Source organism: Tinamus guttatus, unplaced genomic scaffold (assembly GCF_059628265.1).
Source record: "Tinamus guttatus ecotype Peru unplaced genomic scaffold, ASM5962826v1 Tinamus_guttatus_pri_ptg000591l, whole genome shotgun sequence".
NCBI lineage: Eukaryota > Metazoa > Chordata > Aves > Tinamiformes > Tinamidae > Tinamus > Tinamus guttatus.
Window position 1 is genome coordinate 574401 of NW_028289125.1, and position 23291 is coordinate 597691.

The following is a 23291-nucleotide window of genomic DNA, read 5'->3' on the forward strand; positions in this document are numbered from 1 at the left end:
ACTGTCTGTTTGCTTACATGCTTTTCAGAACAGAAATGCCTTTCCGGACTGTTTCTAAACAGTGTTTTTGAACATTATTTTATATATTGTATTAAAAAAAAAAGAAGCTGGAAAAAATGAGAATTATTTGGGGAAATTTGAAATAAGGTGAACTGGGATCTGTGTCCCATTAATCTCTGCTCAGAAACTGAAGGTGAAAATAGGAACAATGCACCTGCTGTGGGCTCACTGTTTTGAAATGAATACATAGGTTGTATAATGTTTTCAGAATTGTGTCTATTCTGACTGAGACTCGGAGAATAGTTAACATCATCATAGATCATATGTTAAAATTTTGTTCTTTGTTATTTCAGCAGGAACATGATAGCAGCTACTTTTCGTTTAGCATGATGCCATAGGTCATGTTCTTTAGTGAAGATAGCACACCTTGGCAATCCTAGGTCACCATCTGTTAGTCCACAGTCTGCCTTTGTATATGGGGTACTTGAAAACCCCTCGGGCTGTAGCAGCTGTTTATCTATACAGCACAACACTGATTCCCAACCTTGCTGTAATTAAGCTGCGCCAAAGAAAAATGGCCACATACCGCATGGTACTGGGGTTGTCTCTTCAAGGTCTGGCTGCCTCCTTTCCGTTCCGCACCTTCACCCACTCAGGATGGCTGCATATTTCCAGGAACAAGTGCAGAGGAGCTGGAGCTCCTCTGAACAGCAAAAGAATAGCAAAGCTCCTGCAGGATAAACCTGTACGGGCTTCATGCCTTAACCGGAACATGCTTGCGCTTTCATGGGCAGTTATTATCTAGCAGTACAGCACTTGCTGTTAAATTTGCTTCAAAGGTACCTCTAATAGGACTTTCTAAGTAAAAGGACTCTGCAGTTTTTTCTTCTTTTGTGAACGCCAGTGGAAGGATTGCTGTGATTGCTACCTGTTTCTATTGCACTCAGAGAAGACCCAAGGATTCAGTTCTGCAAGGTGCTGCTTGTCTGCAAAGGATCTGGCTTTTCCCTCATGCATCCAACCACAGGCTTTACAGTTACACATACACCAGCCTCAGCTTCATCCGCTAGCCATGCTGAGATTCAACTTTCCAGAGGAGTAACATGCAGCACATTTTCAACCTGTCTTTCTACCTTGCAAATAAGGTTACAGATGAGAAGATCTTAAATTTCATCAAAATTTTGTATCTGTTTGTGCATATGGTAAAAAATGAGCTAGTGCTCAGTGATTTTATTTTAGACAAAAATAACGATAGTGCTATGTAATTGGTGGTAAAAAAATATCCATGAAATTATGATGTGCAAGAACTGAACTTGTATACTATAATTTACTTCTTGTACAGCCTAATCATCTGTACAGCCTACAAACATACGGCATAATCAGCACTTCTTATTCAAGCAAAATTTTCAGCAATAGGTTCAGAAGGGAATATGTAAACAGGGGTATCAGCTCTCATTCAGATATTATCATATATAACACATACAAAGACACTTGGCAGGCCTTTATCTAGCAGGCTGCATTTGCATACGGATGGTATTTATAGTTTCTAAATTAAAATAATTTTTTCTGGTTTTGCTTTTCCATCAGTGCTGCCCTTCAAGCAGGCCGTGCTCCTATGTGACATTGTGTCCTGGAGCTGACCTGCGTTCCTCTCAAACCATTTAATCACACACAGCTGACCAACATTCCTTCAGAAAACCACCTAATCAAACGCATTACAAATATCCCAAACGGTTACTCAATCTCCATATATGTACAAGTGTGGAGCACGCAGCATCCAAATACACCCTTTCATAAAAGCAAAAGACATAAAAGCAGAAGACATATCCAAAATAAATCTTTCAACCTCCTCAGCTTCAATCAACACCAACCGCTTTTATGGTGGTTGGGGTAGCATCATTCCCTGAATGCTTGCCTGGTGCAGCAGGTTAGATTCACTGCAATCCACATTCAAGTTTCCTTTTTACGTATCTTTAAAAATGCAGTTTAAGAAGAAAGAAATGTAACAGCATTTCCATCTTTGGGCAAGCGTATCAAATGAGCCGAAAAATATCTGAAAATACATGAAGTCGCAGTGCCTAGATAGCTTGAGGGAAATGCCACGGAGCACCGCGCTGCCTTTCATCTCACGTCTCTGGGTTCGGATGAAAAGTGTCTCAGGGTGGTTGCTGCCTGATGACTGTGTCCATGGATTAAATGGAAGTTGGAGACAGTGATTGCTTTTTTTATGCCTAGTAGCCACGCTATGATTACTTCTTTCATAGTAAATCCCTATAGGAGAGGCAGAGACCCAGTGAGTTGGAGATGAGTTAGGGGATGAAGTGATTTCCCTGTTTCTGTACATGTTCACCCCAAGCAGCATTAGGAGGCGACTGATGTGGCCTGTGGGCTGGTGAGTGCCAGAGGGTGACACTAGCTCCCCAGCTGGGGTGTGCCGCGCTCCAGGTTTTACAGGAGACCAAAGAAATAATAATAATGGGAAAAAAGGCAACAAAAGAACACAAGGTTTTATTTTAAACAGATGTGAGTGGACTAGGCTCAGTATTTTCAGGTATTTTTAGTGCAGTGCAGCACCATGTGCTGGATATTTTATACAGCAACGTAGTATTTTCGTGTGTTTACGGTGGCTTTATTTATTATTTATTTATTCTTACACGCGCATAAAGACCTGCGAGGGCGGTGGGGGCGGGACGCTACCCACGAAACGCAGCGCCGGGGGAGGCACCAGCCGCTCCCGGCGCGTTTCGCTGAGCGCCGCTTCCCGAGGGCAGCGAGAGGCGCTTTCTCGGCAGCCGCGGGTGCCCAGGGCGGCCGTTACTCCGGGTGGGGGGCGCGCCCCAACGGCTGCGCCCCGCGCTCCCGGCGCGCGCGCGGAACGGCCGTTATTGTGACGCAGGCAGCCGCCGCGCCCCCCACCAAGGCGCTCCCCCGGCCCGTTACCGCCGCCCGCCCCGCGCGGCGCCCGCGCGCGGGTCGCGCCCCGCCAACTTCGCGCCGCGGCCGCTCGCGCCCGGAGGGGGCCGGGGCTGCGGGAGGGGGCGGGCGAGGGGCGGTGACTCCCCGCCCGCCGGAGCGCGGCGCGGTGCCGGGCGGCGCGGCGGGAGCGGCGGGAGGCGGCACCTGGATCCTCGCCCTGCTCCATCACCCGGCGGCTGCCGTTAACGGCCGCGTCCGAGCGACGCGGAGAGTGAGGTGAGGAGGAGGAGGGCGGCGGGGCTGCCCGCGGCGGGGCTTTGTTGCTGCCGCCGGCTCCGCTCCGCGGAGGGGCGCGGAGCGGGGAGCGCGCGGGTCGGCGGCCGGCGCCGCAGCCGCCTCGGCGCTCTCGGGGCTGTTGCGGCGGGGCCGGCGCGAGCGGCGCGGCCGTGGGGGGCGCGGGCGGCGGCGGCCCCGGCGAGCGCGGTGCCCGTGAAAGCGACGCTGAGCGAGGGCCGTTTCGCTGGGGCTAAGTACGCACATGATGTCAGTTCTCCGAAGTGCCGCTGCGAAAGCCATTCCCGTGCAGCCTCCCTGTGAAATCTGAAGCCGATGCGAATTTATTTCTGCTCTGCTCGGAGCCAGACGTCCCTGGTGGGGAAATAGCCTTGAGCACCGTATGTGTTTCACTAACGCATACTGGAATTTAAAAGAGAATTAAGAAGTTGCATGTTTATAACTGCAGGGAGATGTTAATGGAAGCAAAAGCTAAGTTGCGTGTTAGAAAAACTGCATTTTTGCTTGCTCTTTGGTCAGCCCAAGAGTGTATTTATGCAACAGCCAGAGATCCAATCTCTTTCATACTGATAGCAATGGGTGTTTTTTATGTACTGATAGCTATTTTTTTTTTTTTGAGTGTGAGGAAATTCATTCTGTATGAAGAAAATCTTCTGGATCAGGACCGGGCTGAATACAGATTAGTTTCCAAACAGTCTTGGACCTCATTGTCAGTGTTATCACCTCATGGGATTTTAGATGTTTGGCTTAAAGCCACAGCTTTAAGATAGAGATTAATCAGTCACGACTGCTTCTTCAAAAAACACCCCAAACACCTCCTAGTCCTTATGATTCCATAGAAAGTCTTGGAAGCATAGCTTCATTGTATACCTAAACAATCCAGCCACAAAAAAAGCAACCAGAAAAGTTAAAATATTCTGAAGCAGTATTCAGTTGGACCCGTTCTGGATTCTTATGGGCCTATTTGTGATATTTAAGAAGCTGAAGAGAGGGGTGCAATCATGGCACTGAAAAAGAAAAAGGATTTTTTGTCGCGTGCAAATAGCTCTGATTTGCAACCAGTAATTATTTTCAATTATGTGCATGTATTTAAGTCATTGTACACTGTAGGGTTGCAGGCATCCACGGGATCCTGCCTTAAGCATCGTCGGTGAGTGTGTGTGCTGTATAAACTACTAAGGAGCCATAGATAATGTGATACACCACCCTTACTAGCACCCATAAATGTGAACTTGTGGGGCTGCCCAGTAGGTTGGTAAGCCCCCCAGCCCCCCAGTTTTGTCTTTAGCACTGTAGAGGATGTGACTGTGCCTGTGTGCGCTGTATCTGGGGCCACAATTTAAACGTTTTCCATCTAAGTGGAAAATCTAATTTGTAGAGCAGTGTTGAGGTTTTCCTTGGGAAGGAGTTTAGACGCATTCAGAAAGACTTAGGTGAATAACAAGAGTAGTGCTTTGTTTGTTTGTTTGTTTGTTGACAATGAGCCAGCTCATCTCACCACTATAGTTAGGCTTCCAGCATTATGTTTTTCCTTTTACACATCCCTTCAGTTAGCATGGAGGCTCAGCACCCATGCCTAGTGTAAGAAGGAATAATTTTCAGCACCCTTTGTAAGTTGTGGTATATTTTGTTTCTGCATAGTTTGCGTGTCAAAAACTGACCCGTGCAAACAGCCTGTTCTTTTTCACCCAGTCATTAGCTATGTCATAACCGAGCAGTTCAGTCATTCTTCAAGATCTTTGTGATTTCTGAACTGTGTCCTTGACTCAGTGAACTCAATGAAAGCCAATGTGGCTTGTAGCTTGGCCAAAAGACAGATAAAATAGAACCCACTTCAGTGGAAGTGGGCAGTGGAAAGTGATCTCTTGATCTGAGGGGGCTCTAAGGAACTGGCCTGTTAGGAGCTCCTTGCTTGAGTGCGTGGGTTGTGCTATTTTAAGTGGCAGAGGTAGACAGTCTTTCAGATAAGCAGATCACGTAATAGTAGTAAATTTATGTTAAAGAAAATGTTTTTCTTTTTTCTGTAATGAGAGTAAATGACATAGTAAGTAAGTATGACTTGATTTCTTTTGAGACTGCTTCTAAGTTTACAAACAGAGGGATCGGTTGGACAAGGTGACTGAAATGTTTTTGTAGTTTCTTTGAAGATGCAGTAGCTCCTTAGAATGCAAGGAATACGTGATTTTTCTGTACTTTTTTTTCCCCTAATTTTGAAACCCACAGTAGTATCACCTTGGCACCTTGTTACCTTCATGTTATATAATCGTTTTTGATAAGGCATGAAACAAGTTTCAAGCTGTGAAGTCTGCCTTTCTGCCCTCCTGTCTCCAAATTGTCTGGTCCTTCTGGATGCTGAGGACTGTCCCCATGGTGAACTCCATACCTGAAGGCAGCTCTGGTATTTTGGGATCTTTTCGATGTGTGCTGTTGGTCATCTTCCAGGACTTGCTAGACCTCTTGTATCCGCATCTTCTGCAGCTGTGTCCTGCTTGAACACTTTGCTGGTCTGTGACAGGGAGAGGACAGCCTGATGGCCCCACTGCCCTATCCTAGTTCCTCTCCTCTGAGATGGAGATGTGCAGGTAGCATCGGGGCTGAAGCAGCTCATGGAGTGCCACGTCTGAAGCAGCACACAGAGAACAGCATTGGAGTCCTAGTAAGAAGAGCACAAAAATACTGGTACAGGCATCACGTGGCATTGCGGGTAGCTGGAATGGTGATTACAGCCTGTATACTGGTTTGACTTCCCATGGTCTCTGCAGCCTGTTTTCTCTCCTTACTCTGTTCTAAAATGCTGACACCATGCGATGTGCAAGTAGAGCTTTGTTTCCACTGCTGTCTGTCCCTCACTCTCCTTTTGAAACTCTAGGAATGATCTATGAATTGCTAACATGGTTACAGGAGCAAGAAGAGAAAGCGAGGGGAGAACCTACCTTTTTGATTTCGATTTTATTAGAATAAATCTTAAGGAACCAGTTTGCCAATGCTTTATTTTGCATCACTTGGAAAACACAGTGATTTTAACAGTGAAAATACACATTTCAAATGCATAGGATGAAAAAATATACTGTTTAAAAATTTTTGAAACATGAGATTTTGGAAGGGAATATAGTTGTTCTTTTCACCTTACCAAAGGAGAGCCATGACTAAATTAAAGGGCATACACATGTTTTCTTAGATAATCAGCAAGAGGACTTGGAGAGTTGTGCCTAGGGTTGCACTTTTTCTGGCAGATGTATTTTGTCTCTCAAAGAAGGCAGGGGAGATAGGCTTACATGGAGCAGGTGCATAATAAAGACAAGGAAATTCTCTTTAAATGCAAATGTGGGTTGTGTAGTAGATTTATATGCACAATGTAACTGTTGGAAACATTAATTTAGAATATAGGCATCAGATAACTTACTGATTTGAAGGCCAAAGAGAGTTTTTAATTGAGGGAGAAAAACAATCTATCAATTATTTTAAAAGAAATATCATCAGCTGCTTACTTGTCTAAGATGTAATTATAATAGTGTCTTCTAAGATAAAGTTGCAAGTGCTTCGTTGGTATGAAGATTTAACAGTTGCAAAGGGGAAGAAAGGCTACAATTCAGTTTTCATAGTTTGATAGGGTAATAAGGGAATAGGTAATGAATATGCCTTCATTAGGCATACTTTCTTGTTTTTTAAGGGGCATTTATAGAGATTTATCTGGAGTACAAATTTGGTGGATTTGCAGTCTGTATAGATATTTGAACGACTCTTGAAAGTGTTTTTCTGACTCAAACATAACATGAGGTTTGTAAACTTTGCTGTAAGCATTTCCTTTGCTTTCTGTTTCCTCCCCCGTTCTTGTTTGCAGTCAGAATGCAGGCATTATTTTTTCTGTTTACACTGGAGGAAAAGGCATTGTCTCACCTTTGAAACTCAATGCGATGTATTGCATGGCCTCTCCTAGGGGATAAATCTTAGTTCTTCCTGAGTGTGCGCACACACACACATGCACACCCACCCACCCACATGCACCATCTGTGTTGTTTTTCTGTCAATCTGGGATTTATCCTTTAAAATCAAATTACCATCAGGAACTTAGCACTTCCTTTCAGCTCTCCTATTTTAACAAACTTGTTTATGTCCATGAGTAGAAATTAGGCTATGCTGCATAGCTTTCTCACACATGCATGACAGCAATATACACAAGATTATATGTTGTAGTTATGTTGCTTCATGGGTTATTCACCCATGTAATTCTTTTACAGGATCTAGCCACAATGGCTGGCATTTTTCTTAAGTGATGCAGAAATACATTAAACAAGTCAGACTAAAAAAGATAAAACTGCTTGCATATTATGCATACATAAATACATCTCACGTTCTCATCTGCCAATATACAACTTGTTCGCTAATAGATTTTTGTAAATATTCTGCCTTTAGTATGCTACGCTGGGATTTCCAGTTGTAGCCACAGTCTGAAGAGTCTAAGAATTACTTTAAATGGCCTCAAGCTTTCGGTATGAAAGTTGCCAGCCTGATTAGAGATTTATTAGAATATGGATAAATGTTTTTTCTTTTCATTCTTAAAAAGGAAAACATAGGGCACTCCGAAGCAAAAAATGCTAGCAAGGTGAACAGATCCATATATTCTTTGACCCTCATGTACATTGTGCTTAGACTAACTATGTTGACTTTTTTCCTCCTCTTACACATTCGGATAGTCTTAATACATGTGCTGTATCATTTTGGAAACTCATATTTTGAGCACTGGATAAAGTACAGTATTTGTGCGTGTTGCTAGGACATGGCAAAAACTTATCTTAATGGAATCACTAGGAAATGGGGATATTACATCATTAATTATTTGCTTTCTATTAACCTAAACCAGATTTTAAACTAGAGGTAAGGGGATACTATAGTGGCTAAATATAAGCAATTGTGAATAAGTACTGCAATCTTGAACTCCATTAATGCTTTTTACTCTGTGTAGAGTCGTGTTTGTCTTTGCCTGACATTGTTCATGTTTTAATTAATGGGTGTTCTGGTGGTAGGTGTGAGTGAAGAGAGGCAGTGAATCCACAAAACAAGGAAAAGAAGACTTCAGCTATGCACTGCTGTTGTGGTATGTTCTGCAACACCTTGAAGCAGTATTTGCTTAAAGCAGTTTGATGGCATGATTTTCAGGAGGGTGTTTGTGTTTTTCCATATGCTTATAGTTATATGTGCATGGTGTATTGTATCTTTAGGAAAAGAACTGCCTTTTAAAGTCAGATTATGATAGTAGTAGTACATGCTATGATTGAGCAGTCCAGATCTTCAGGGAAAAAAATACTTGCAAACTGGTTAAAAAAGTGAGTTTGTTATATACTGTTGTAAAGTGGATGGTATGATTCCAGAAGTTAAGGTTTGGAGGTTATGCATTTGGTTTAATAGGTTTATGTTTGTTATTTTCCATTTGTTCTATTGTATCATCCTGTGTTTTTGATAACTGGTAATGATACTACTTTTGGTGGGGTGTTAATTCTTTAGTAATATATTCAGGTTGGCTGTTTGCAATATAAAAATTCTTAAAATGGATTTTCACAGAAGCACAAAGATCTCAGGAGTTAATAGAAAGTTGTCAGTTATTGTTTAGCATTATAAACCTGCGCTTGGTAAATATGACCCAAATCTAGGAGTTATCTTAGCTAAGCTTAGCATTATACTAGTAGTGCTTTGAAGAGCATTGATAATGCCAGTTTAATGGCTAGATTTTGACACTGTATGTGGCACCCATAGCTGTCATTCTCCAAAACTGATCAGAGATAATTACTAAGCTCATACCTACCTCCTTACAGTTGTTGTAGAAGGTTATAAAGGAAGCACATTCACAAGCAATGTAATGAATTGTAGGTATTTTTTAGTGTTCTCCAGTTGGGTGAGTTAGCTTATTACCCCTCTGCACTCCCTATTAAAGCATTGGTGAATTCAGTCTTGGAAGGAATGCTTTGAATAGCAGTCCCTGAGTGTCTGGACTTTCAGCTGTGCCCAGGTCTGAACAGCTAAGCATGATGTGGCGCTGTACAGAGAGCCGGAAGCGTTGGGGCTCTTATTCCTGCTCCCAGAACTCTGTATTTAGATAGCTTGCTTCTTTCCCTGGTGAACTGGCTCATATGTAATCCTGGCTGCTGTGGGTGCTCTCCCAAATGCAAAAATAAGTTTGGTGTTGATGTTTTTTGTGTTATGTGTGATACTTGAGTGTTGCGTACTGATCCCAAATTTGCCAAGTGCTGGAAACTTTTATACTGCTAATTTATAATTGTGTCACTTATGAACAGGAGTAAGAGAACAATAGCTGGGAATGGTGCTTTTGTTTGAGAAGGTGAGGGGGAAGAGGAGGCAAGGGTACACAGGCAATGGTATCCATAGCTGCAAGGGATGTTGGTTCCTGTCTTTTCACTTTTGAGCTGATTTAAACTTGATAAATTCGGAGGTGAAGTTCAGAACTAAAGGACTTACCATTAACTGCTGGGTCTGTGCATCACAGTAAATTCTGTCCCTATTAACAGTAGTAGTGAATTAAGACGTTACCGATATCTTGATGTTCTTCTGAAATAAGTGGCCTTGAAACAGTAGATAACTAATGTGCCTGCTTAGATTAGGATTTAGGCACAGGGCATGAACACCTCATGAAGATGAATGAGTGCCATTTATACTTCCTCTAACACAGCCACCTCCAGCTGCCTGAACAGTTAACAGTGTCTCTTACACCGTGAGGCTGTGTGAATCATGTACCTGCACATTCAGGTTACGCTGGCCTGTTTGTGTGAAATTGACTGTTCTTGATACTGTGTTTTCCTGGAGTCCAAAGGATCCAAGTGAGGATCCTTTGTAGTAGTGAGAGGATTTAGCAGTTTACTAAAATGGACGCACTCTCTAGCATATGTTCCTCATCAGGTCCCCCATATGCTTTGTGTCTATGTCCAAAGCTTTTCTATTTGCAAATGCAGTTTTAAGATGATTGTAGCTACAGAAGCACTGTATCCATTCTCCGGATGTGTACAGTGCAGTTGAGAGGTGTGACTGCAGCACAAGTGGACAGATCTATGCTAGCTTTAATCCACAGGTAATGTGAAGACTTACCCAGCGAGGCTTACGAAAGGGCTGTCCCAGCCTGCAGGACAGATTGTAAAGCCATGCTGAGGTCTGCTTTCTTTACTGCTTTCTTCACTGCTATTTTTAACTGTGCTATCTAGATTAGCACTAATATGGAGATTCCTACAAATACTGAAATCAATTTTTGACCACGCTTCTGCTGCTCCTCTACTCTGTTGTTTGAAGCGTGTTTGTGCCTGGGAGTGAATCACTTGTTCTTTGCACTGAGACAGTCTAGTTTTCCAGTGAGCTTAAGAAGTTGTTAATGCTGGAATTTGTCATTTCCCCTTTTTATGGAATTATAGCAAGGGTGCCATAGTGCAGCAGAGATCTCTTGTCATTTCCTAATGCAAAATTCATGTTATGATCTTTATTAACAGTGTGACTATTTAGCCTCTTGGAAGCTCCAAACACAGGCCACAGATTTTTTTTTGCAAAAGCTGAAATCCAGGTAAGAATCCAAGCTGACTGAGCAGTGTTCTAAAATAAGCATTTTACAATGGTCTTTGAATTTAGAGCACAATTATGTGAAAAAAATGCAAAATTATGTGTAAGCTGTCAGAAAGGGTAATAACGTGGCTATTTGTGAGTTCATATGAAATGTGTTTGTTATAGCTAAAGCACACCTCAACTTTATTGAAAGGACTTGTATTTACTTTTAAGATAAGCTTTTTTTCTCCATTTCACTGGAGAAAGGTGTATTTTTTTTTTTTTTTTTTTTTTTTTGTGAGTGTGTGCATTTGGCAGTGGAAGGAATCAAGATTAGTCTTATTGAGTTATTCCTGACTATTTCAGGACTATAGTCCTGACTATTCCTGACTATAGTCCTGACTATAGTCCTGACTATTAAGTATACTTATGACTAAGGTGTTGTGTTGCAACAAGTTTGACAATTAACAAGTACACTTCAGCTTTTTTTATAGGTGTGTATATATATATATGTGTGTGTATATATATATGTATATAAAAAATATACACTTTTGTATGTATATATATATAAAAAGCTGATCTATCTAAGAATATAGCCTGAAAAGGTCTGTTGAGTATCAAATTCTTTTACTGTGTGATTTTCATGTTACTTAACAAAGATAAGGCAGAAAAATGGCTTAGAAAATGAAGTTAGGGCATAAAAAGATTCATGCAAATGCTTTCGTGCCACAGAAATGCATCACATAAATTTGATTATTTTAAAACAGAAAATACAGAATAGACTATCACAAGGCATATGTTTCTGTGACATAAGATATCTTGTAAAAGAAGGTGCAGCAGAGCTTCTCCGCCTACTGGAATGTTGCAGTTTACTTATCTGCTGAGAAAATATTTTGTTTCTAGATAAATGAACTGAAATAAATAAAATATTCTGTCATGTTTACTTAAACTGTTATTTCAAAAAGTATTTCTTATGACTGAGCTTGACACCCTTCTGAGGAAAAATAGCAGCTTGGTACTTTGGGTGCAGCACAAGATTGGAAATGTATAGCTACAAATTCTGATTCTTGCACCAGGTGATTTTGAATAAATTATCTTTTTCATTTATCCACCTGTAAAATAAAAGAAAACAGATTAGAAAGCTGGGATGGCAGGCATTTCAATAGCAACATTCTTTTAAAATGTAGAGATCTAACAGCGCCTAATGCTTTTCATCTTAAAAGAGACTTAGCTCTTTCTTAAACAGCTCAAGCATCTTCATAGTTTGAAGTAGATAGCTGGTAAAATGTTTTGAAGTCTGTAATGTTGTTTTCCATCTTTTTCACATATAGTTTACATGGAAAACTTTATTTTATTGCATATGGGACGGTCTTCTTGCAAGCCAGTCGTTAATACCCATGGTCTCCAGACTGAGGTGTGCAGAGCTTACTTCCACCTGTATACTTGGCCTCCCTAAGTTGTTCCTGTGGGCTGGTGTGATGCTGAGGGAGCCCTCCTGCAAACGCTGCGCTAGTCTGAAAACTGGTTGTGTGCTGGAAGCAGAGAACTCTGTGCGTTGCTGCTGATCAAACTGTTGATGAAGAACAGCTACCATTAGAAATAACATAAATGATTTAAAAGCCTTGCTGCAAATAGAGCTGGAAGGCACATAGAATAAGCAGCACTGGAAAGAGAACACATGAAATGTAATTAATAGGCAAGGCAATGATGGCCTGCTAATGCCCCTGCATCTGTGAGGGTGTTCTTGTATGATACTTGGCAACCAACCCAAACCATTGCATACAAATACTGTATGCTTTCATATTTGGGGTAATTTTGATCTAATCTGATGTGTAGAGGAAAGGAATACACGTAACTGCCACCGAAGTAAGTGAGAGCTCACTCACGCTCCTCAAAATAATTGATAGAGTATGGAGATACAGATACATGGGTACCCTTATATGCTATGTCTAGTCCTCGTCCTTCTACTATGTCATTCGGCGCAAAATTCGTGCAAGTTCCTGTATCTTTATTTCCATTTTCTAAATAGGGATAATAATACCTTCTCATCTTGTAATGGAGTTTGTGAATGAATTAATGAATGGTTGTGAGGCATCCAGACAATAGAAACGAGCATCCTTGAAAAAAAGCAGTGAGGAAAGAAATGATCTTCCATTCAGAGTATGCCTTACATAGCTTGTATTATTTATTTTAATCTAAATGTGAAATGAGAGAAAAACATACACAAAAAATGGAAATAATTCTAATTTTCAGCAGTATTGATTATGTCCTTCATGAAGCAGGGATCCTTTTGTAAAACACTAAAATGCAATCATGCAATTAGATTCTGCATCAAAAGGAGAAAGGGATGAACAAAGGGATGTTTCACGTTCTTAAATCTTAAATCTTTCTAGATTTTGGTGTAGAGACATTTATTTCTTTCAAAAGTGTAATTTAATATCTGTAAACCATTTTAAGAATCTCTAAGATAAGACTTTGCAAAACCACATCTTAAAATAGTATTGTTGCTTTTTTTTTTTTTTAGTATCCTTATAGTATCCTTACCATCAGTTTCATCCATCGTTTGGTTAGTGCATTAACATCTGTACTACTAAGTGTTAGTAGTGAGTCATATCTGCCGCTTAAATTGTTTAAAGGAAGTAGTACTGGTATCAAAATAGCATTTTTCTATATGGTTTGGTACCTTATAGGTGTAGAAGTTCCATTGCAGTCTATTTCTGATTTTCATGATTAAAAAGAGGATAGTTTCAGAAGTCCACATTTTGATCTCAGTTTCAAAGGACTCAGTTTGACTGTTCATCAATAAATTTTCCAGATTGCACCAAACTTCAACTAAAATCCAAAGTTCTTTATTTTAGACAATGTTAAAGTTTACCTTAATTAACACAGTTAATTTGTTAGTCCTTTATACTTTGCTTGGCAGTAATCCTCTGTTGAACCATCAAGCAAATTCTGATGTGCAAATGATGAGGCAGAAAACTAGATTATCCAAAGGCTTGAAAAAAAAAAAAGCCAGGGTAGGGTGAAGACTTGATAATAGAATATTGAGGACAAAGTAGAAAAATGGTTCAGCCCTTGTCATATTGCAGAGAAATATGCATGTGTGAGCATGTGTGAGCAGGGAGTGGCAAGGTTTTATGCAAGCTGTAGGTACACCTGACATACTGTGTGACCCTTGCAGGGAGTGTTAGCTGACTAAGACTTTTCCCTTGAATTTGTACTTAAGGTTAACTTGAAAGAAAAAGTCGTAATGGGACTAAATGCGGGATATATGTTCTGGCAAGCAAATGTACATGAGGCAAGTTCTAAACTACTAATTTTTAATACAACATTTGAATGTTATAAACTTAAGTGAATGCCATTTGGCATAAGTTCTTTTCCAATATGTTTCTAGAGGTAATTGCACAAACCACTGTGGGATTACAAGGTGTTGAAATTCTAATGGATGATTATTGAATATGGGTTGAGGAATTTAAATGAGAAAATGAAAGATGCAGGGAAGCGTTTTAAAGATGACTTTTTGTGATCTTAAAAATTGGACAACAAAACAAAACATGACCTAATAGATGCTACCAGCTTTCAAAATATATTGAGCAAAGATAGTTCAGATTAGTTAGTCTGTTGGAACAAAAGTTATAAATGAAATGTGTTAATCAATGAAATGAGAAACTTAGGAGGATTTATGGGAGTGGTAATTTCTCTTTTTTAATTCCTCTTTTTTTTTCTCTGATCAGTGCCAATGTAGGAGATAAGGTTAATGAGAGCGATGCATAGCATTAAGGAAACAAAAGTAAAGCAAAGCAAAGCACTGTATTCACAACCATCTTTGTGTCAAATGCTATGAATTAACTGAACTGGTTTTACTGTGAATTGATGCCTTTCCTGAAGGATTACTGCCCCCGTGATGCTGCCACTGATTCAGTGGAAATGTGAGAGACCTGTTTCTGGTTTAAAATGAGAGTGCAGTGAGACCTTGACACAGAATTCCCCACTCCTCCCAAAGCAGCGCACACTTTGGAAAGACTGAGGTCTGCTATGCCTGATTTCATCCTACCGTAAGTGCTGGAGCTTACATTAGTAGTGGTAGCTGCAGTGAGCCCCTTGCTGCTCTGTCTTATTTTGAGGCCAAATATCTTATTCCTTGTGGATGCCATTACTAAGGGTGTATTATTTTTAGATTTTTATGCAAGAACTAGGCTGCCAAAGGAAGGCATCCTTTTTTTGGTTTTGTTTTATTATTTCTGAAGTTCATGAACTTGTAGCAGCGCTACAGATGTTGAATGTTCATTACCTTTGCCAAAATACTTTAGAAGTTGTGAAAAGTTTTATGGCACAGTACTTTTCAAATCATACCTAGAGCAAATTGTGGTTAAAGCACAATAGCGTGCATGTCTGGATGTATCAGTTTCTTCTCAAGTTGATTGAAAATGATAGATAACCATTAATTTTCTCAATGTTCTGTTTAATTCTTCTGAGAATTCATGTTTCTGAATTCTTGTAAATATAAACACTATATGTATACTCACGCACAACTTTTCATGTGCCATTTCTTTGCTTTGGTAAAGTTCTAATTTATCATGAACTGTTTTTAGGTTGTTCCTGGACTACGCACTTTCAGCAGCACTGAAATACTCCATTGGAAATGAGTATACGTGAAGCAAGACTTTTTATTAGTATTCAAATAATTAATTCTGTCTTATTTCTCAGTGTAATTAAATAACTGCACAAGGTGCTCTCCTTTCTTTGCTTACATTAGCAGGATACAGACCGTGTCAAATAATTTAGGACCACTGCAAGCTGATCTCCCAATTGTCATTTAGTATCTTGCTTCCTGAATTAAGGAAAAGGAATCAGCAACAGCTTTAATGTGGAGGTCACTGTATTCCAGTCACTAGTATTCTTTGAAATAATAGTGAACTGCAAATACTCTTGACATGAAATAGCACAGCGTTTTATGTCTGTCTTTCAGTGGTCCAAGCACCAATGACTTGATCCGTGTAAGTCTTTGGTTCAGTCTCAAATCCAAGTTTAATGGAGGATTTGCAGAACTGTTGGACAGTACTAGTACTTGCACATGATTGATGCAGTGTTCTATATATATTTTACAGTTCTGCGTTATAAATTATTTGGTGTTTTAGTATTAAAAACAGATGACAACTTATAGCTTTAGTACTATGTATGCATACAAGATGGATACATACGCACATACATTGTCTGTATTTGTGACTGCTGAACCTCTCTACTGTATTAAAATGTTTTATTCATTTCTGACAACAAACATGAGTCAGTGGAAAATGATGGGTGCAATCATTTGAAAAATGCGCAATTCACAATTTGCCTGTATTCAACTCAGCTGCAGATGTGTAGCCATTCAGTTTACTCTTCTTAGTGATGTGTGCAAGCCTCCTGAGGATTCATATTTATGAATTTCTTTCATTGTTGCTGATATTTAAAGTAGACCGGATAGGTGACATGAAATAAAATTCGTGTCTTACTGATATAAGAGAGTATGTGTGTGTATATATATACCCACATACACACACACACACACACACACACATATATATATATATGTGTGTATATCAGCGCTCCATCTGGTTTTGTTAGTTCAGCTGCTGTGTGTTCATTTGTAAAGACAGAGATTTAATTTGCTGTTGTTGTCTTCTGGTAATCACAAATATTGTTGTATGTGTGTTTTCTCCAAAGATAAAATGCCCCTGCCTTCCCTCCGCCCCCCAGAAAAAAAAATCTGCGGGAAGTTTAGAAAAAAAGATGCGCATCTTTTAAGCTTACTCTGCTAAGCGAGACTTTCAAGTCAGGGTTCATGTTTCTAAAACGACTGAAGTACAGATTTGTTAATTTGCAATGTTTTTGCTCAGTCACAGTTTTCCAGGGAAAATTCTGTCATAAAAAAAGTTTTGTGATCTGTATGTGAAGGTATTACTTTAACCTAGATTTAGTGTTGTAATTAAATTACTGATATTCAGAACAAATGAACTTGAAGACTTCTTTGAGTAGCTCTGTTTAAGAAAATATTTTCATAGCATATAGGAGGTAAAAAGGACTAGTTACGAGCTGTCCAATTTAAACAAGAGACTTCATACATTAATTGCTCCAAAATCCCCTAATGGCAAAGATCCCACGTTATGTATGTTCTGTTTTATTACTGATTGATTCAGATTGTGCTTCTAGTCTGATTTATTCCTATTTGTATCTTGGAAGAAAATCTAATTATTCATTTCCGTGGTTCATTTGTTTTGTTTAGTTTTTGTCCATCCATTGATCTCACATCCTTAATATATTTTCACCACTTTAAGCAAAAGATTTTAAAAAAAAAAGACTCCCATGCATCTTCTTAGCAGAGCTTCTCTTTGCACATTGTTGAAGCTTGCAATTTCAGAGCTTGCATTATTGGGATAGTGCAGTGTGGTTAACCATAAATTCAGTATTACAAGAACTTGAGTAAGAAATGTTTGTTGTATCAACCCATGACTGTGATTTTTGGTTCCTGAAAGGATCCCAAACCATTTTTTCCCCCCCAAACCAGTTTTTTTTCCCTTTTATACAAAAGTTAATTGCTGAGATGGGGAAGAAAATGAAAACTGTTTTAACTAAGCGTTTTACTTTTTTTTTCTGACTGCAATGTGAAAAATAAAAGTTTCACTGGTACCAACAGACACACACATGTGCACACACAAATCTTTTTCCCTAAATGGAATGGCTGAAATTGAATAGGATGCTTGAAAAATTACAACATTTGCAAAAAACTTCTAGAAAAATTTGCAAATCAAAATCTTTTCTAGGCATGGGGCTGCCAGATGGCAGCATAATGCATAATCTGCTTTGAGGAAAATGGCTTCCATAAAACTGAAAAACTTAAAAAATAGCCAATATTGTATTGACCTCACCATAATTCCACAGAGGGAAGAAAGTCATTGCCTTCCGAGCTCTGAAAACTAGATTTAGTGTATGTTAATAAAAAGAGTCATCTTTTTATTTTTTATTTATTTTTTATTGCATCCCTCACTCACACCCGATGGAATACTCTGAAGTGCCATGTCCTGGCTGAGAGAGACGGTGATTTGGAGCCAGCACAGCTAATGCCAGAACTACTACTTCATTCTTTGGCAAAAATACAAGTATAATCAGCGCCTACTCTCTTCTAGACTCAGAGGTAGCTTTTCAAAGAACCCAACTGGGAAGTACACACATCGCTCAACTTGAGGATCTCAGTTCTCTGCCCTGGCTTATTTTTTTAAGATTTACTGACTTGATAGCACTGTTCTTCAGTCCAGTAAGTGAATCTTAGCCATTTTAACAGACAGTAAGTGTAAATCTGAATTTTAGTCTCTGTAGTGTGTATGGTAGTGCATGATACTCAATAGAATTGCTTTTTACGTGCATTCACCTTTCCTTACATATACAAAGACACAACACCATTTTTTTGTCATAGTGGGCCTACCAGCTGATTCTAAAAAAACCACTTGGATCTTAATTAAATCCAGTTTCTTTAGTATGGAAATAACTGCTTAAATGGTTGTGCTATATTAGAGAATTTGCACAAGTCTTAACTAACTTTCAAGCAAAAATCTTACAGAAGAGAATGTGATTTAGCAGGTATTTTGATGGTGAGCTCTGTTAGCATTTGAATCTATCAGTTGGAAGGACTTGTTATTGTCTTTAACATTTATGGTTCTACATATATGCCTAATTTCTTATGGAAGCTCCCTCATAGCTTGATAGTAATTTCGTTCTGTGAATGTGAGTCTGTGAAAGCAGTCCCTTTATTGGAATTGGCATAATCTCTGTGACTTATAAATTCTCTGCTCAGATACTGACCTGAGATGCCTTTTTTTTTTTTTTCCTTAAATGATGCCTTAAATATGAAACTATTACAGTTTGGTCATGACGTAGTTTCATATCAGAGCTCCAGAGCTTCATCCGAAGTTGTATATAAAACACCTGACAAGCCAGTTTCGTTGAAGAGTTTTTCTATTGGGAAACCTTGTTTAAAATTTTGTTGTCATCTGATAAATCACTTGTTTTGAAAAAAAAGACAATCCTCTATAGCATGATTTCGCAAGGTCTTTATGCGTTAAATCCAAAAGAAAGAATTGAAGTATAGAAAACAATTTTGAATTTTCTTGTCTTCATAGATATTATAGATACTATTTTTAATATGTTAAATGTGACAGCTTTTTAATTATTAGTTATTAATTTCATGGTGCTGAATTGACATGAACTAAATGAATTTGTCCTTTCAGAATGAGTTTCATGTTCTGCAGTGATGTCCATATCCATCCCACTTAACTGAAATGCACAAGTTAAAACCATGTAGAGTTACAGATAGCTATAAATAGGTGGATATCATGAGCGAACAGCCCTTACCTCAAATCTGAATTATCTACAGATGCCTACCTTATGTGTGCTTACTGTAATTAGCTTCATCATGTAGATTTCCCAGTTGCCTAAAATGGGGTGGACTGAATCCATAGTTCCTATAGTACCTTGTTTTTCCTTTTTAAGTACATTTCTGTAACAGTTCAATGACAGAGTACTTGCACTGTGTTCAAACTGTTGTACCCAGTAGTACTTTCTAGCTCATCCTGTAGATCAGTTGTACACTCACCCAGCTTCCACATCTGCATGAGCAAGATACCCTGCTCGTGCACTCCCTCCCATAGTGACTGGCTGCTGTGGGCGAGAAGCCCAAGTGTATGAGCAGGAAGGATGCAGAGCTCTGGCCAGGTCCCTGGAGGAGTTAAGGAGGGCTAACTTCACAGGGCTGCGTTCAGTTCTCCCATCAAGGGACTGCACCCACCAAGCAAAAAGATGAAAAACTGTGTGGCTTGCAATTCCTACTCAGTGCTAGGCGTCGCATGGAAAAATAGGTCATGCCTAATGCTGTGGTACTAAAAAGATGATCTTTCCCTGCAGTTCATCTGGTGGGTCTGCTTTGTATAATTAGTTCTTCATGTATATCACTGTGACTCCTAGTGGTAGGTTGCATGGGCCTCATGTATGTGTGATCCAGGTCTTTTGGGACTGCACGCCCTCTGCTTCCATGTTCTTTTCTACCAATCCACAGAGGATTACTGTTAAAAACTCAGTTCCTCATCTGTACTTTTACTAGATCTCTTGCATATTTGAACAGTTCTGCTCAATGTGACTGTTGTAGGTGACTAAAATTTTTCATAAACTGTCTGAACATTCAGAACTTGATTCATAGAGACAGAAATTGTGTTGGGTCCAGAATCTTGGGCAGATCCAGGATTCACTTGCCTGTATTACTCCTCTACATCCAGCAAAACTAGCTTTAAAGCAAGCTATGTCTCATAACAACCTATTCTGTGCAAGATGTAGAGTGTACTTCCCATAGAAAAAAAGTGTATGATATTGTACCTATTCACAAGAAAGAACTGGCGTTGGTGGCAAAAAGGACATGAACCTCTTGAATAGCCAATGGCTTGAATAGGTAATTAGGAGACTGTGAGATATGCAGCCTGAGTGCTCCTTTCTTTGCCTAGCCAGGACTCTTTACGAATTATAAGGCTTCATCTCTCATCTCCTAGGAGTGTTCATAAGAACCACAACTGACTTTCAACTGGCAAAGGCAGACTTACTGGAAGATAGATTTGCTAGATTATAAGCAACTGAAGATCATATATGTGAGTAGTAGTTAAGTGCTGAATTGACATTGCTATCCTGAGTTCTCTTCCAGGCTGTACAGCTATGATAAAGATCAATGAATCATTTGTAGAATCAAAACTCCATATGAACATCCTGGACCAGATAAGGTTCCCAGCTGTTTGCAGAATTCTGCAATGCAAATTCTGGGATTGGCAAGCTTTTCTTCTGTGTAGTAGGATATATGTGCCAAGAAATCCTTTTTCACCCCTGCTTACCAGATGTAATGTCCCCTTTACCTTGCAACAAGTGAACGGAAGAGTTGGGGCTGGTTTAAAAGGCATTATCTCTTTAGCAGCTGCAACTATCACTGGTTTGTCCTCAGCAGTATTAAAGCTGTCATCTCTTGCTGAAACTGGTACAGATCCTACCCGGAGTGTTGTTGCTTTCAACAGTGTTTCAGTGTGCCTATGTGGGGTAGTAGCAGAAATATTCCTTTTTTGGAAAACCTGAATAACTGTCTTATAACATAGCCTAACCAACTGCATTTATTTCCCGTAAAGTGGCTACACTTGTACCTTGGTCACATGCCAAGACAGATGATGTGTTTTATAGATGTAGAAATTATGTTAATAAAACTAGAAATTATACAGTGCTACTATCCAGAAATACAAACTTTCCTATGACAGTATTGTTTACTTAAAAACTAAACATTATAACATTAATGCTTAATTGTGTGCCCAGATTTTAAAATAAATCTAACCAATCAGTATTTCTGCTTACTTGTCAGTTGCGGATAACTAAATATTTGCTTGTGAAGTTAAGCTGCTGTCTGCCAAACATTCTCAGCTAGACTTTTTTTTCCTCAGCAAATAGATGTATTCCCAGTGTCTCATTTTATTCTTTTACACCCTTCTAGGACTAGAAGTAGAAATGTTACTTGTAATTTTTAGTGGAAAAAAATGAAGATTGTGGTATTTCGATATACATGCTTTCAATAATTGCTGTCAACAGATTGTACTAAACAGCTGTGCCTGGTCGGCCCAATAGTCATTACTGCAGAAGAGTTCAAGAGTGCAGTGTAGGGTATCTCAGTGACGGAGAAGTTGGAGGTCTAGAAATGAAGATGAGAGCTCATTCGTGAGATCTTTCTGTATGGTAAGCAGCTCTGGCATATAGTGTGCGTAACTTACACCACATTCCCTTTCAGAGCTCCTCCTGTGTGATAAGGTTGCATAATTTTGCTTGTGAAGGCCGGAGGCTAGGTAGAAACTAGAATTTGGAGTCAGCTAACACTTGTCAGAGATGAGAGCCATCTCTTTTTAACACACTTACTTGTTGCATTGAGCTGAAATGTAGTAGCAGTAGAGGGAAAATTAAGCTATTAATAAGGGGGAAAACAGTTTTACAAATCTGTCACTCGATAATTATATCTCTGCTTTCCTCCTTTGCTTTATCACTAAGCCATGTCTGCTCTTCTGTGTTATAAACCTACCTAGGTCTTCCTTTCTGAATCTGTTTAGTGTTATACCTATATGGGTATGACTTATTCCTTATTCAGCGAAATTTGAGTAGAACATATAAAATAAAATAGAATGCATCTTAGCAGTTTTGAAAGGTTCACCCTTATTAATATTTTTGTTTTTCTTTATCTGCCACCTTCAAAACTTTGAAACTAATACGTGTTTTTTTCCTCCATTTAAGACTATTTTTTGCATCATTCAGCCTCTTCGTATGCTTGAACAAGAGGCACTTGACTGTTCTCTCTCAGCTGCAATCATTTCCTGTTATCCTTCTCCAATTTTTCCTACTGTTGTCACCCTTGTCCCTCTATTCTGGTGATTTTCCAGACAGTAAGGCTGCTTTTTGGCTCCTTCATTTCCTTTCCATGTGTCCTTAATTAACAGTGACACCCACTGAAGTAGCTGGAGTCCTTTAGGCAGAGCACTTAAAATCTTGGGCTTCAAGGGAGTCACATGTAATGGAACAAAGAAGACTGAATAGTTGTCTGGAGAATACAGTCCTGGATAGAAAGTAATGGAAGTGGGAATGAAAAGTTTTTCTGACTGTTTGTTTTAATAATTTATAGTGTGGAGTCAAACCTGAGAGACAGATTTAAAATTTAGCAGTAGGACATCTGTGGTCTAGTTTTGAACCGTAGTAACAAAAAGCTTTCATCTCCTGCTGAAACTGGTATGGATCCTACCTGAGTGGTGTTGTTTTCAGTAACGTTTCAGTGCACATACGTGGGGTAGTAGCAGAAATATTTCTTTTTTGGAAAACCCGAATAACTGTCTTATAACATAGCCTAACCAACTGCATCAAAAAAGTTCAAAATACTATTGCAATATTTTTGCATGTGGTGAAGGAAAGCATACTAATCTTACCATCTGTGCTCCCTCCACATTGAGGGAGTCAGCTGTAAATTTCTGTATGTATGTTAAGGGTCTCTTCTTTCTTTCCCCTTTCTGTAGTTTCTGAATCTTCTTTAGCTATTTCCACTTATACAAAGTGTAAATGAGAATAAAGTATCGGTAAGTCAGAATGGAAGTTCTACATCCACTTTGTACTGGTATAGTAAATTACATCATGTACAAATTAGGAGTTAATTCTCCTTCTTGGTATTTCCTTATCTTTATTGCCTTTTAAACACAGGATGTAAACTTACACAAATAGCAAAAGTTAGTATTGGTCAGGAGAGTGAAGACTGAAAAGTGTTATCTGTATAGAGGACAGTTTTAGAAAAAGCAGTTAAGAGAGGAGTTGATACATCTTTTCAGAGACATGTACAATAATTGTAGCAGATTTACAACTGTTGGACGTTCTGGTTTAGGCATAAATAGATAATTGTGGTAGATGATACTGATCTAGTATGTTCAAGAACCACATATTTAGAATACAAGGTCAAGATAGTTCTT

General features: G+C 39.3%; 1 protein-coding gene across 1 annotated transcript in view; it reads left to right on the forward strand.

Moving 5' to 3' along the window:
* Positions 1–3094: 3094 nt before the first annotated feature.
* The window catches only part of SNCAIP (synuclein alpha interacting protein), an 81580-nt gene continuing 61383 nt past the window's right edge, over positions 3095–23291 (forward strand). The window contains exon 1 of the mRNA XM_088534707.1: positions 3095–3192. The gene's annotated coding sequence lies outside the window, so the exon portion shown is untranslated. The remainder of the gene's footprint in view (positions 3193–23291) is intronic.